General features: G+C 43.4%; 1 pseudogene; it reads left to right on the forward strand.

Annotated features, from left to right (window-relative positions):
* Positions 1-1,820: 1,820 nt before the first annotated feature.
* On the forward strand, positions 1,821-2,211 carry LOC100413747 (small ribosomal subunit protein uS8 pseudogene; annotated as a pseudogene).
* Positions 2,212-13,722: the final 11,511 nt, after the last annotated feature.

Raw genomic sequence — 13,722 nt, forward strand, 5'->3', positions numbered from 1 at the left:
AACACTGCTTTTGGGAGACATGAAGTATGTGGTTGTGATTCAGGAGCAGAGAGTGACCTCATGTTTAAGCACTGACTTAGCGAAGAGGCAAAAGCACTCTGGCTTTGGACACTGAGATCAAAGGGTGCCACCAATTCTGTTCTTTTGCCCTCTGCTCTCCAGTATCGATCAGTGATTCCCCAGAGTCCATGTCGCAGGAAAAGTCTAAGGGGGCAGGGCTGATGTCATCTGACGTTTCCAAAAAGATGTCCCTCCGTTGGTGAGGCAGGGCAAACTGACATGGAAGGGTGTAGAAAGTACAAAGTTCTTCCTCAGTTTTTTCTTGTTAAGGAATAATAATAATAAATGTCAGAAATAATAATCTCTTTTAAAAACTAACTTTCTTCAAAGCCTTCTTGCTTTTTGCTGGTAACTCTTTGTTAAGCCTTAACCTATGTAGTTTTTAGACATAAAAGAATAAGTACATTCTATGTCCTTGTACTTTAACTAAGATATTTGTGCTGGATGTGCTCACAGGCACATAGTACATTCTACGTCTTTGTACTTTAACGAAAATATTTATGTTGTTACTTTTCTAAGTGCATTCACAAGTACTTCCTCTCCTTTCCTTATTTAGACTTCCTCTTTTCCTTTATTCTCCATTGCCTTTACTTATTTAGAAAAGTTCTAAGTCGTTAGCTAATTAAATTCAGTTTAGATTTTGAAGTCTGGCTCCAACCAACAGAGATCAGACACAGCAGTAAGGACCTAATGCATAAGGAATAAATATCCCTGCCTTTCCTTTGTTCATTGTACTCTCGTAGCAAGACCACTAGCAAGTACTACCCTTTCTGCAGAAAGTAAAATTGCCTTGCTGAGAGATCCTTTGTCTCAGTGCTGATTTTCTTTACAGCACCAAGCATCTGTTTCCAACAGAGGGTCAGCAAAGATCTGATGGTTCAAAGACAGATGGCATCTTGGAGCTGAATCTTGAACATCTGAGGTGACAAAGACAGCGATCTTCTAGGGGCATGTGGAGAAGGCAGAGCTGGAAGTGAATGGACAGAGGAAGAGAAGTACCTAGGCTCAGGCACCTAGGAGCAGAGATGGGCAGACTTTTTGTCTTCCCAACAAGAGGAGGGTGTCTTTCAGAACCCCTGGAGAGGTACTGATGAACACTGTGTGTGGTGAGTTTGGGCAACCCAAAAGCTCCCCTGTCTGGGGGCTTCTCAATGTCATCTTCCAGTTGCATCTTCCATTATTTCTGTTGCTCCTTCATCTCATGGCTCCATTGGTTCTTCCTCTTCAGTTCATCTCTCAGGCATAGATGTTTCCCAGGTTTGGGGCTTGGATCATTTTTATTCTTTCTCTAGTTAAGCAGTTTCCTAACCATTCTGAGGATATTGGATATCCTAGAAAAAAAGAAAAGAAAAATCTGAGGTGAAATAAATGTTCAGGAGAACAGGTTACATATGTGAAGTAAGTTTACTGGTCAGGCACAGTGGCTTATGCCTATAATCTCAGCTCTTTGGGAGGCCAAGGTGGGAGATCACTTGAGGCCAGGAGATCAAGATCAGCCTGGGCAAGGTAGTGAGACCCCCTGCCTCTACATTTTTTTTTAAAAATTAGCTGGGCATGGTAGTGTATGCCTGTAGCCTCAGCTACTCAGGAGGCTGCGGTGGGAGGATCATTAGAGTCCCGGAAGTTAAGGCTGTGGTGAGCCAAGATCACACCACTGCACTCCAGCCTGGGCAACAGAGTGAGATCCTATCTCTAAAGAATATAAATAGATAGATAACTCCGTGCACTCTCCCCTCCTGTCCTCTTTCTGTGCCGCCGCAATGGTGTGCATGAATGTCCTGGCTGATGCTCTCAAGAGCATCAACAATGCTGAAAAGAGAGGCAAACGCCAGGTGCTTATTAGGCCTGCTCCAAAGTCATCGTCCGGTTTCTCACTGTGATGATGGAGCATGGTTACGTTGGCGAATTTGAAATCATTGACGATTACAGAGCTGGGAAAATTGTTGTGAACCTCACAGGCAGGCTAAGCAAGTGTGGAGTGATCGGTCCCAGCTTTGATGTGCAACTCAAAGATCTAGAAAATGGCAGAATAATCTGCTTCTGTCCGGCCAGTTTGGTTTCATTGTACTGACAACCGCAGCTGGCGTCATGGACCATGTAGAAGCAAGATGAAAACACACAGGAGGGAAAATCCTGGGATTCTTTTTCTAGGGATTTAACACATATGTTTACAAATAAAATGCCTCATAAAAAAAAGAATATAAATAGATAGTAATAGTAAGCTTCTTACTGGAAAACACCCAACATCCCCTGGAATTAGTATTCAAGGGATCATTGGTAATAGTTGCCTACATGGTCTGTTGATGCTCTGTCAATCATCCTGGTGGTGCAAACTATCCCTTAGTCTAGACACTCCAAATAATGGATTCTGTCCCAGAGCCTTCGGAGGGAGCATGCCCTTATCGGCATTTTCATTTTGGACTTCTGGTCTCCAGAACGTTGAGAGAATAAATTTCTGTTGATTTAAGCCAACAGTTTGCGTTAATGCATAACAGAAGCCACAGGAAATGGATGGAAACCTAGACCCCAAAATCTGATACATCTCACCTCTTAATCCCTCTTCTGAGACACTGCTAAGATTCCATTGAGGTGTGTTGCATTGACTCCCAAGGCTCTACAAAGAAAAGGCTCAATCATGTAAAAGTCTCTCACTCTCTTTCTCTCATATATCTATCTGTCTATCTATCTATCTATCTATCTATCTATCTATCTATCTATCTATCTATCCACACACAGACATATGTACATACACACTAGTGTGTATGTATAGTATGTGTATATAAATGAGAGAGAGAGAACTTGTGGGTCACACTGAGATAATGTTCCTTCTCATAAAGGTTCTCTTCTTGGAATCTATTGCATTTTTCCTGAGGCATGTCCATTTAGAAAATGAATGAATTAATTCATTTGTTCATTCTTTTCTCATTTACTAGATCTCTTTTGATCTACGTGCTATTTTACCAAGACCCTTGGGAAACTGGAGGTAATATGAAGAAAATTGTTGGTAGCATGTAGAGTGGAGAATACTTAAATAAAATAGATTAAGTGGGTAGAGCATTTACATCTAAAATGTGTATTACAGAGGCGTAATGACCTACTACTGTATTAGTATTGATGCTCTGCCCAGGATGGAGCCTGTTCCTGCTAACAGCAGTTATTTCAAAGTATAGGAGAATTACAGCATGGTTAAATATACATAGAAAGGGCAGAAAACTCACATTTAGTAACATTCAACATGGATGCTTAAAGACCTGCTTTTGTATTGGTATTGACAAGGATCAGCAGGACACCTAAATGCCTCAGGTTTTAAGTGACAGGCCTGATTGTAAACATTCTGTCTTTTGGTCAGAGTCTGTGGTATATTTTGAAGATTGGGAAGTAGGATTAGGCTCCAGTTAACTGTGAAAATTATCCATCTGCTCAAGAAATAGTGGAGTGATGCAAGTGGAAAGTCATAGATTTTGGACTCAGATACTACAACCAGTGGGTACTCCTGTTGGACTCAGATACTAAATCCACTGAGTATTTCTACTGGGCTCGGATACTACAACCACTGAGTACTCCTGCTGCACTCAGATACTACAGCCACTGAGTACTGCAGTTGAACTCAGATACTACATCCACTAAGTTAGTACTCCTGTTGGACTCAGATACTACAACCACTAAGTAAGTACTCCTGTTGGACTCAGATACTACATCCACTGAGTTCTCCTGTTGACTCAGATACTGCAACCACTGAGTATTCCTGTTGGACTCAGATACCACAATCACTAACTATTCCTGTTGGACTCAGATACTACATCCACAGAGTATTCCTGTCGGACTCAGATACTACAACCACTAAGTAAGTATTCCTGCTGGACTCAGACACTACATCCACTTAGTACTCCAGTTGCACAGGTGAGTCCAGCTAGTTAGAGTCAGTGGGGGAGTTGGAAAGGAAAGAGGACTCTGAAAAACAGGAATGAATATAAATGATGTGTAACAAAAAGAATACGGTCAATGAAGTCAGGAAAATTGGGGTTCAAATTCTATCTACTAAAACAAAACATTCTATGTATAGCAGCCAGACTCCAAGACGTCAGCCCCATGAATTCCCTGCTGGTGTCCACACCTTTGTTTTGTCCCTCCTACATAATATACTAGAGGTGGTCTGTGTGACTGGTGGAACACAGCAGCGTTGATCATAGGTCACTTTTGAGATTAGGCTGTAAAAGACACTGCCGATTCTATCTTACTCTGCCTTTCTCTCAGATCAGTCCTCCTGGGGAAAGCCAGCTGCAGTGCCGTGAACAGCTCTTTTATAATTATTGTTACTTTTAGAGACAGGGTCTCACTCTCTCACCCAGAAGAGAGTGCAGTGATGTAATCACAGCTCCCTGCAGCCTTGAACTCCTGGCCTCCAGACATCCTCCTGCCTCAGCCTCCCAAGTAGCTGGATCTACAGGTTCATGCCACCCTGCTGGGCTATGAACAGCTCTTTGGAGAGGCCCACCTGGTAAGGAACAGCAGTCACAGGTGTGGGCTTGGAAGCCAATCTTCAATGCAGTCAAACCTTCGGAATGATCTTAGACCTTACTAACTACTTGACTGAGATTCATGAGAGACCCCAACCCAGAATATCCAGCAAAACTGCTCCCAGATTCCTGATCTGTAGAATCTAGCTGAGATAATAAATGCCTGAAGATGCTGGGGTTGGGGATAGTCTGTTGTATGGCAAAGGACATTGATGACATCATCTCTCCCAGTTACTGCTGGGTCACCTTGTGCACATTGCTTCCTGTGTTTCATCTATAAAATGAGGTCTATAGCAATCCTTGCTCAACCCATCCCTTTGCTACTAGAAAGAGGTCCCAATCCAGACCACATGAGAGGGTTCTTGGATCTCACGCAAGAAAGAATTTGAGACAAGTCCATAAAGTGAAAGCAAGTTTATTAAGAAAGTAAAGGAATGGGCTGGGCATGGTGGCTCACACCAGTAATCCAAGCACTTTGGGAAGCTGAGGTGGGTGGATCATGAGGTCAAGAGATCAAGACCATCCTGGCCAACATGGTGAAACCCCATCTCTACTAAAAAATACAAAAATTAGCTGGGTGTGGTGGTGCGTGCCTGTAGTCCCAGCTACTTGGGAGGCTGAGGCAGGAGAATCACTTGAACCTGGGAGGAGGAGTTGCAGTGAGCTGAGATTGCACCACTGCACTCCAGCCTGGTACCTGGTGACAGAGCAAGACTGTCTCAAAAAAAAAAAAAAGTAAAGGAATGAAGGAATGGCTACTCCATAGACAGAGCAGCATAGGCTACTGCTTGCCCATTTTTATGGTTATTTCTTGATTATATGCTAAACAAGGAGTGGATTACTCATGAGTTTTCCAGGAAAGGAGTGAGCAGTTCCCAGAATCAAGGGTTCCTCCCCTTTTTAGACCACATAGGGTAACTTCTTGATGTTGCCATCGCATTTGTAAACTGTAATGGTGCTGGTGGGAGTGTCTTTTAACATGCTAATTCTATTAGCCCGTTTTCATGTTGCTGATAAAGATGTGCTTGAGACTGGGCAATTTACTGAAGCAGGAGGTTTAATGGACTTACAGCTCCACATGGCTGGGGAGGGCTCACAATCATGGCAGAAGGCAAGGAGAAGCAAGTCATGTCTTACATGGATGGCAGCAGGCAAAGAGAGAGCTTGTTTAGGAAAATGCCCATTTTACCATCAGATCTCCTGAGACTTATTCACTGTCACAAGAACAGCACAGGAAAGACCCACCCCACTAATTCAATCATCTCCCATTAGGTAGGAATTATGGGAGCTACAAGATGAGATTTGGGTGGGGATACAGAGACAAACCATGTCACTAATGTGTTATAATTAGCATATAATGAGCAGTGAAGATGATCATTGCCATCTTTGTTTTGGTGGGGTTTGGCCAGCTTCTTTACTGAGTTCTGTTTTATCAGCAAGGTTTTTGTGACCTGTGCCTTGTGTTGAACTCCTATCTCATCCTGTGACTAAGAATGTCTAGCCTCCTGGGAATGCAACCCAGGAGGTCCAAGCCTTATTTTACCCAGCCCCTATTTAAGGTGAAGCCTCTTTGGTTCAAATGCCTCTGACTCCTTGGCCCCTCCCAGAGTTCACCTGCAAGGGGTTCTTAGACCCCTGCAATTTTCTGTGCCTCTGCCTGTTTGTTCTCTGGTCTATATGAGCATCCTTAGCCTATGCACATGGGCCAGACTAGAAGCCCCAGGGAGTGAATGGCCCAGAAGAGACCCTGAAACCAACAGAGAAAGGGAGCTGATGGAGAAATACCCCCTGCTCCCTCACTTCTTATGGCGAAGGAAATTCTGAGTGCTCTGCACAGTGTGTCAGAGTTTTCAGTGGGATTATGCCCCGGTTGCCCATCATGGTAACCTTTACACAAGCACACCTTTTATTCATTTCCTCCCTTTCTCATCTCACTTCATTTCCTTGCTGGGAACACTCGCAAATAAAATACTTGCACCCAAACCCTGTCTCAATATTTGCTTTAGGGACCACTTGAGACAGGGATAATAATCACTACTTTTCAGGATTGTAGCCCTGATAAATGGAGGAGTCTTACAATGAGGGCACAGAGGCAAAAGTGCTGACTCTGAAAAATCTTATGCAGTAGTGCTTCATGCAAAGCAGGGCTTGGTTATGGATTATTTAATAGAACACAATGTTTCTTTTCTTTCTTTTTTTTGCCCAAACTATATTAGGTGCTTTGTATTTCTTTCATTTGAAAGAAGGCCTATATGCATGGAGAATATTTTAATTTTAATGACAAGTTCATGTATGGATAGAATGAGTTCAAGAAACAATTTCCAAGGTGTCCAAAATTAAATCCGTTCTTTATTTGGTGGTCTCTCTTTTGAAGAAACAGCCTGTACATTCATGACTTTAGAGAAAGCTTTGCAAACTCCATTAAATAGTTATGAAAACATTTGGACACCCAGGCTACCCAGTGAGGAAGAGAATGACCTGAGGAGAAAGGAAACAATAAAATGAACAGCTGAAACTCAAGCTTCCCCTCCAGACTGAATGGGAATCGAGTTACAGTTAATTCTCCTAATTTGCAACAACCATGTTCCATGAAGTCATTGCAGACACTGAATTGGTGAATACTGAGTTGTCCCTCCTGGAGGACATATAACGTTAGGTTCCTGTGAACCTCCGGTTACATTTTCGTAAACCAATCAATACATTACTTTTTGTTCTTTTATTTGTTTGGAGACTCACTTCGTCACCCAGGCTGGAGGGCAGTGGTGCAGTCTCAGCTCACTGCAGCCTCAACTTCCTGGACTCAAGCAATCCTCTTGCTTTAGGCCCCTGGTACTTGGGACTACAGGTGCACTACCATGCCTGGATAATTTTTGTAATTTTAGTGGAGGGATGTTGCTCAGGCTGGTCAAACTCCTCAACTCAAGTGATCTGCTCACCTTGGCCTCCCAAAGTGCTGGGATTCCAGGCGTGATTCACCAGTCCCAGCTATAATGCATTACTTCTTTATGTGTGTTTATGTTTAAAGACACCTTATTTTGTATATATTTTTGACGCACATTAAGCTTATGTCCAATGGGACTATCACTCCTGCCTGAAGAAGCTTCTGTAATACACGTATTTTATCCATAAGGCATGTCACAGGCTTTTGTCCTCAAAAACACCAGGCAGCCCTCAGCACTATGCTTTGGGTCATTTTAAACAGCAAAATTTACAGCAAAGTCAATAGCAAAAAGCACAAAAATGTGAAAAGCAGGGCACAAACTAGATCATAGAAAGGACACTGTTTACAGTAGGAGAGCTGGGACAGACAGTGGGACAGAAGACCTTGTTCATCCTCAGTGAGGAGCGTGTGTGCTGGGAGTCTGTGACGGGCTGAATTCTGCCCCACTCAAGTTCCTGTGTTGGAGCCTTAACCCCCACCCCCACCCCAGTACCTCAGACTGGAGACAGGGCATTGAAAAAGGTGACTAAATTCAATTGAGTCTGTGAGAGTGGGTGGGCCATAATCTAGTCTGACTGGTATCTTCATAAAAAGAGGAGACAGCCTGGGCAAACCCATCTCTACATGGATTACAAAAGCTAGCCGGGCCTGGTCATGCATAGCTGTAGTCCAAGCTACCTGGGAGACAGGTGGGAAGATTAACTGAGGCCAGGAGTTCAAGACCAGCCTGGGCGACACAGTGAGACTCTGTCTCTACAAAAAAGAAAAAAAGAAGAAAGAGCATCAGGTATATATATATATATATATATATATCTTTTTTTAATTAATTCAGGAAAACGAGATTTTTTTCCTTGTTTTTATCACTCCAGCCTGGGTGACAAAGTGAGTCTCCAAACAAATAAAAGACCTTTACCAGAAGCTTAGAGTAGGGTTTGCTTGCCTCTCTTTGGCAAGAATTGTAATCCAGGGCAAATCCTAGCTGCAAAGGAGTCTGGGAAATGGAGGATTTTTCAGCCTCTGGAGTGGAGGCAGAGGTGGAGTGGCCCAGAAACATCTGTTGAGTTAACTCATAGGCAATGTGTGCTGGAGCTTGATTTTCAGGTCAGCCAAGATGATCATGAGATGTTCCAGGCCTCCTTTCTACACTGTAGCTATTCCAGCATGGTGCAAGGAAGCAGGGAATTCACAGATTGTTTTCCCCCACTGGAAACTGGGTTTAGTTCATTTTAAAATTGGGTTTAGCTCATTACTCAAATGAGTAATGCGAAATGTTTTGCATTACCTAAAATGACAAGACAGATCACTCCATCACTTTTTCTGCTCAGAAAAGCACCTTCTGGGTCCATGGCCTGTGCTTCTCTTTTTGAGAACTCCTGGGGCATGCAAGAGTCTCGCTCATGCTCTTTGCCTGCTTGGGCCAGACATTCTTTCAGAGTCTTCAAAACACCCTCCCGTCCAATCCTTCCTGAGAACAGGAGGTCCTCCCAACCTTTTCTTTCACCTGATTCTGTAAAAGAAAGAATGTTCTAAGTGTAAGGATTGTTTCAGAGCAGTCTTAGAATGATTTTTATGGACCAGGCTTTGAGATGAAATCAGCATTTCCAACCTAGTTTCCATAAACCCACAGGTGTTCAAATATATGTCCTGAGGTTATTGAAATGGCTAAAAATGATTATCGCCCATATTTCCTTTTCAGTTAAAAAAACCCATATCAAGCTTGTTGTTTACATGTTTTTGTTACTTAAATTAGAACTATTTCAAAGCCTCCACGTGCATACTGGGTGAGCCCTCCACTGGTGGGTGGAGCGTGGCTGGCTCTCCCCCGTGTGTTTTCTCACTCTTGGACTGATTCAGGCCACCAAGGCACGTATTTGCCCATTATGTAGTTTTAAATTGTCTTTAGTTGTCTGCTTTTAAGTGGCCACCTTCTTTAGCAATTGCTTTGGCACTTGTATAGAATAGGCTACTGTTCAAAGATGGAAAGCATACAAAACTTTGAATTTTAAATATAAGTTAAATAATAGGAGAATGAAAAGAGATAAGGATTTTTCAACTTTGTCTCCAGATGATTCTCCACAGCCCTTTACTAGATCCCTGAATTACAATCATTGTGTAAAAAACGGCTTGCCGACATTTCTTTATATTTTAATAGCTAGTGTTATAAGAAGGAAGGACATTGAGGGAATCTCCTAATTTGACTTTCCATGTTTTCAAATGCAGGCTTTATTCCCACTGTCTCTGCCATGTGCTATTTGGGAAGATTTGCTACCAAACAGTAACTTGAAACCGTCCCTCACCTTTTCACTTAAAGATAAAACACAGCACTTATTAAAAAAATTAACCAGTTGATGGTTCACTGCTGATAGAAATGTAAAATGATGCAGCCACTGTGAGCTGGGACTGAGCTGGAGCTGAGCTCACAGGGGCTGAGCTGGGACTGCAGGTGCATGCCCTCTGCGTTTTTGGTGGTTCCTCAGACACTTAGAAATAGAACTACCATGTGCTCCAGCAATTCCCCTTCTGACTGTATACTCAGAAGAATTGAGGCTGGGTGCGGTGGCTCATGCCTGCAATCCCAGCACTTTGGGAGGCTGAGGCGGGTGGATCACAAGGACAGGAGTTCGAGACCAGCCTGGCCAAGATGGTGAAACACCGTCTCTACTAAAAATACAAAAATTAATCAGGTGTGGTGGCAGGTGCCACCAGCCACTCAGGAGGCTGAGGCAGAAGAATCACTTGAACCCGGGAGGCGGAGATTGCAGTGACCTGAGATTGCACTGCACTCTAGCTTGAGCAATAGAGCAAGACTCAGTCTCAAAAAAAAAAAAAAAAAGAATTGAAATCAGAGACACCAACAGATATGTGTGCTCCCCTAGTCAAAGCAGTGTTATTCACGAGAGCCAAAAGGGAAGCAACCCAGGTGTCCATCAACGAATGCCTGGATGGACAAAACGTAGTTTATAAACAAAACGGAATCTTATCTGGACATGCTGACACATACTCCGTCACAGATGAGGCTGGGGGTGGATGTTATGCTGAGTGAAATAAGTCAGCCGTGAAAGAACCAGCACTGTATGATTCCACTTATAAGAGGAAGCTTAAAAAGTGCTGGGATCACAGGCGCGAGCCACTGCATCTGGCCCGTCAGTCAACTTTTTAACACATTGAATAATTTCTCATTAAATTCCTAATTCTGACCTCACCAAAAGCAATCACAAGATGCAACATGATTGGGTCCTGAAGCCTACTCACCAAGAAGTGAATGGGGCTGGGCAATAGCAGTTAGTCCCAGTCCCCTCCACTCCCTATTGTCTTACCCTCACCACACTGCCTGTGTTTATGCTGCCCGCTGGCTGCTGAGGGCATTAGATGTTACTGCCCAGGTCCGTCCCAGGCAATGCTGCTAAGGTAGCAGTGCCCCTCAGTACATGGTCTGCCTCCTGAGCCCAGGAGTATTTCAGATGCTTTCTGCTGTAGTTGATGAGACTCTTTGCCCAGAGTACAGATTCTGAAGTTTCATCAGCTGAAAGTTTTTCATTTTCTTCTATCTCGGAGATCTCAGCGCAGTTGCAAGCTTTTTATCCTTCTGACGGTTCCCCCACCTTCCATTCTTTGTTGACGTTCAGATTCTGTCAGTCTAGATGATACTATCTTCTTCCTCCACCCTCATTCTATCTCAGGCAAAGCCTAAAAATCAAGTCTCTTCTGATGGTCCTGGCATTTTCTAAGCTTGTGATTTTATATATTACACTGCTTTCAGGTTGAATTTTTCTTCCACTACTTCAAAGTCCCTCTTTAATCATTTTTCAGTTTTTTTTTTCCCATCAGGTTTTTTCATGGGAAGTTTGGAAGGTTGCTGCTCTAGTTGCAATTAGGTGCAGGGTGATGCAAGCCCCTAGTTTGGGCTCCATTTCTCAGTTGATCTCCCGCTGATGCCCTGTGCTCCAGTCAGACTGAATGACCAGAAGATTCTGAACGTTGCACACGTATTTTTCCTTTGCTTATAATCCCCCTGCCTCCCTCTGTAACTGCCTGGTGAATCTATTCATTCTCAGTTAAAGACACCTTTCCCAAGAGGGGTTCCTGGGTCCCAGGAGGAGCAGACCACACCACTCTACCTTGGAGTTGCCACTGCCCTGGACCCATACATTTGTAACACTTATCTCAGTGATTTTCATTTATTGGCATGTCTGTCTCTTGACTCAACCATGAGCTCTTTAGACAGTAGAAACTTCTTTTATTAAACTTTTTCACCTTTACAACTCTTGTTTGAGTACATGATAGATGTGTATTTTTCAGCTAGTGCTGCAATTATGCTGTGTAACAAGTCCCCCCAAACCCACTAGCAGACAATAACAGACATGTTTCTAGTGTTCACACCCGCTGGTTGGTTGGAAAGTGGCTGATGGAGCCCGTGCTTGGTTGAGCCTGTCTCCAGGCCTGGGTTCAGTTCACATCTTCTGCCTGTGCCTGTTATTCTTCTGGGGTCAGCTGGATAGCTGAGGCATGTTCTTCTCATGGTGATGGCCTAAGTGTGAGAGCACTAGCCCAGCTGGATGAGACACGTTAAACCTTTGCATCTCACCTGCTAGCATCCCATGAGCCAAAGCATGACATATGGCCAAGCCCCAAGCCAAATGCTGGAGAAACGCCTGGCCCTTTGTGAAGCCGTGACCAGGGTGTAGACAGGCAAGATGACCACAAGGGAGTGAAGAATTCATACCAATAATTCAGTCTTTCCCAAGGTGCTTAAACATTCATGCAATCAACAGATATGAAATAGTTGAGAGACTCGGGAAAATTCCTTTCATTACATAAAAATTAACAACTGCAAATTTACATTCATGTGAGACAAAGCTTTGGAAGGCTGTTCAAGTGTGTCCCCAAGACTCACACCCCCCCCAGCCCCAGAAGCACTGGCTTAACTGATGCCACCCTCCCCTGGGGTGGTACAGTTGCATCATGGGGTGATAGAAAACAGCACCATCTGGGTAAACCACACTCCAGCCCCCATCGCTGTTTTCTCTAGCAATGCTTCACTCACACATCAAAAGGAAGAGGCTGAAACTGTATTACAGTCTTTTAATTTGTCTTTATGTATTACAGGTGGGGTCCTGCTATGTCTAGGCTGAACTCAAACTCCTGAGCTCGAGCTGTCCTCCTTCCTTGGCCTTTCAGCTGGGACTACAAGTGTGCACCACAGCAGTGGACTTCCATGTTAAATTTTTGTAGGGGCCAGGCTCAGTGGCTCACACCTCTAATCCCAGCATTATGAGAGGCAGAGGCAGGGATATTGCTTCAACTCAAGAGTTCAAATCCAACCTAGGCAGTATACCAAGATCTCATCTCTGAAAAATAAATTATCTGGGCATAGTGGTGCACACCTATAGTTCCAGCTACACGGGAGGCTGAGGCAGGAGGATAACTTGAGCCCAGAAGTTTAAGACTTCAGTGAGCTATGATTGCACCACTGAACTCCAGCCTGGGCAACAGAGCAAGCTCTTGTCTTAAAAAACAAGAGAGAAAAAAAATTATTGTAGGTCATCTTATTTTATTAGTCCATCACTGTGAGATGAGTTTTGGGATATGGAAGTTATTAACAAAGTGTAGGAAAGAATAACTCTTCTGACTCATTTTTGTTTCATTACTGTTTGTTCTTTTGATTATTTGTTAAATTCTATTAAAAGAAACCAAGGAAGAACAGCCCTTCTACTATCTTGCCTGTCGGTGTTTATTTCAGTGATTTTTATGCCATGAAATTTGTTTATAAAGTTTATTTTTTTGTCAAGTTGTTGTGGCATTTCCCTCCATAATTTATAGAGGGAGAGGTTAGGAGGAATACGCGTAAATATTTATTTGCTGAATAGTTAATTCTTACTCTTAAAAATGATTTGGGAAATTTGAGAGGAATAAATTTTCATTACGTAGCAGGAAGTGTTGACTGGTTGAGTCAGGACTTTAGAATACCTGCCCATGAAATACAGGTGAGGTGCGTAAGCACTGGGGTGCTGTTTGAATTTGCTTAAATAGGGAAATCTGCCCAGCGTGAGAGGACAGGTGAGGACAGGAAATAGGAAAAAGGCATTTTGACTGGTTGCAGCAGCTCACATCTGTAATCCCAGCACTTTGGGAGGCCAAGGCGGGTGGATCACCTGAGTTCAGGAGTTCTAGACCAACCCGGCCAACATGGTGAAACCCTGTCTC

The sequence above is a fragment of the Callithrix jacchus genome, chromosome 2 (genome assembly GCF_049354715.1).
Source record: "Callithrix jacchus isolate 240 chromosome 2, calJac240_pri, whole genome shotgun sequence".
Classification (NCBI taxonomy): Eukaryota; Metazoa; Chordata; class Mammalia; order Primates; family Cebidae; genus Callithrix; species Callithrix jacchus.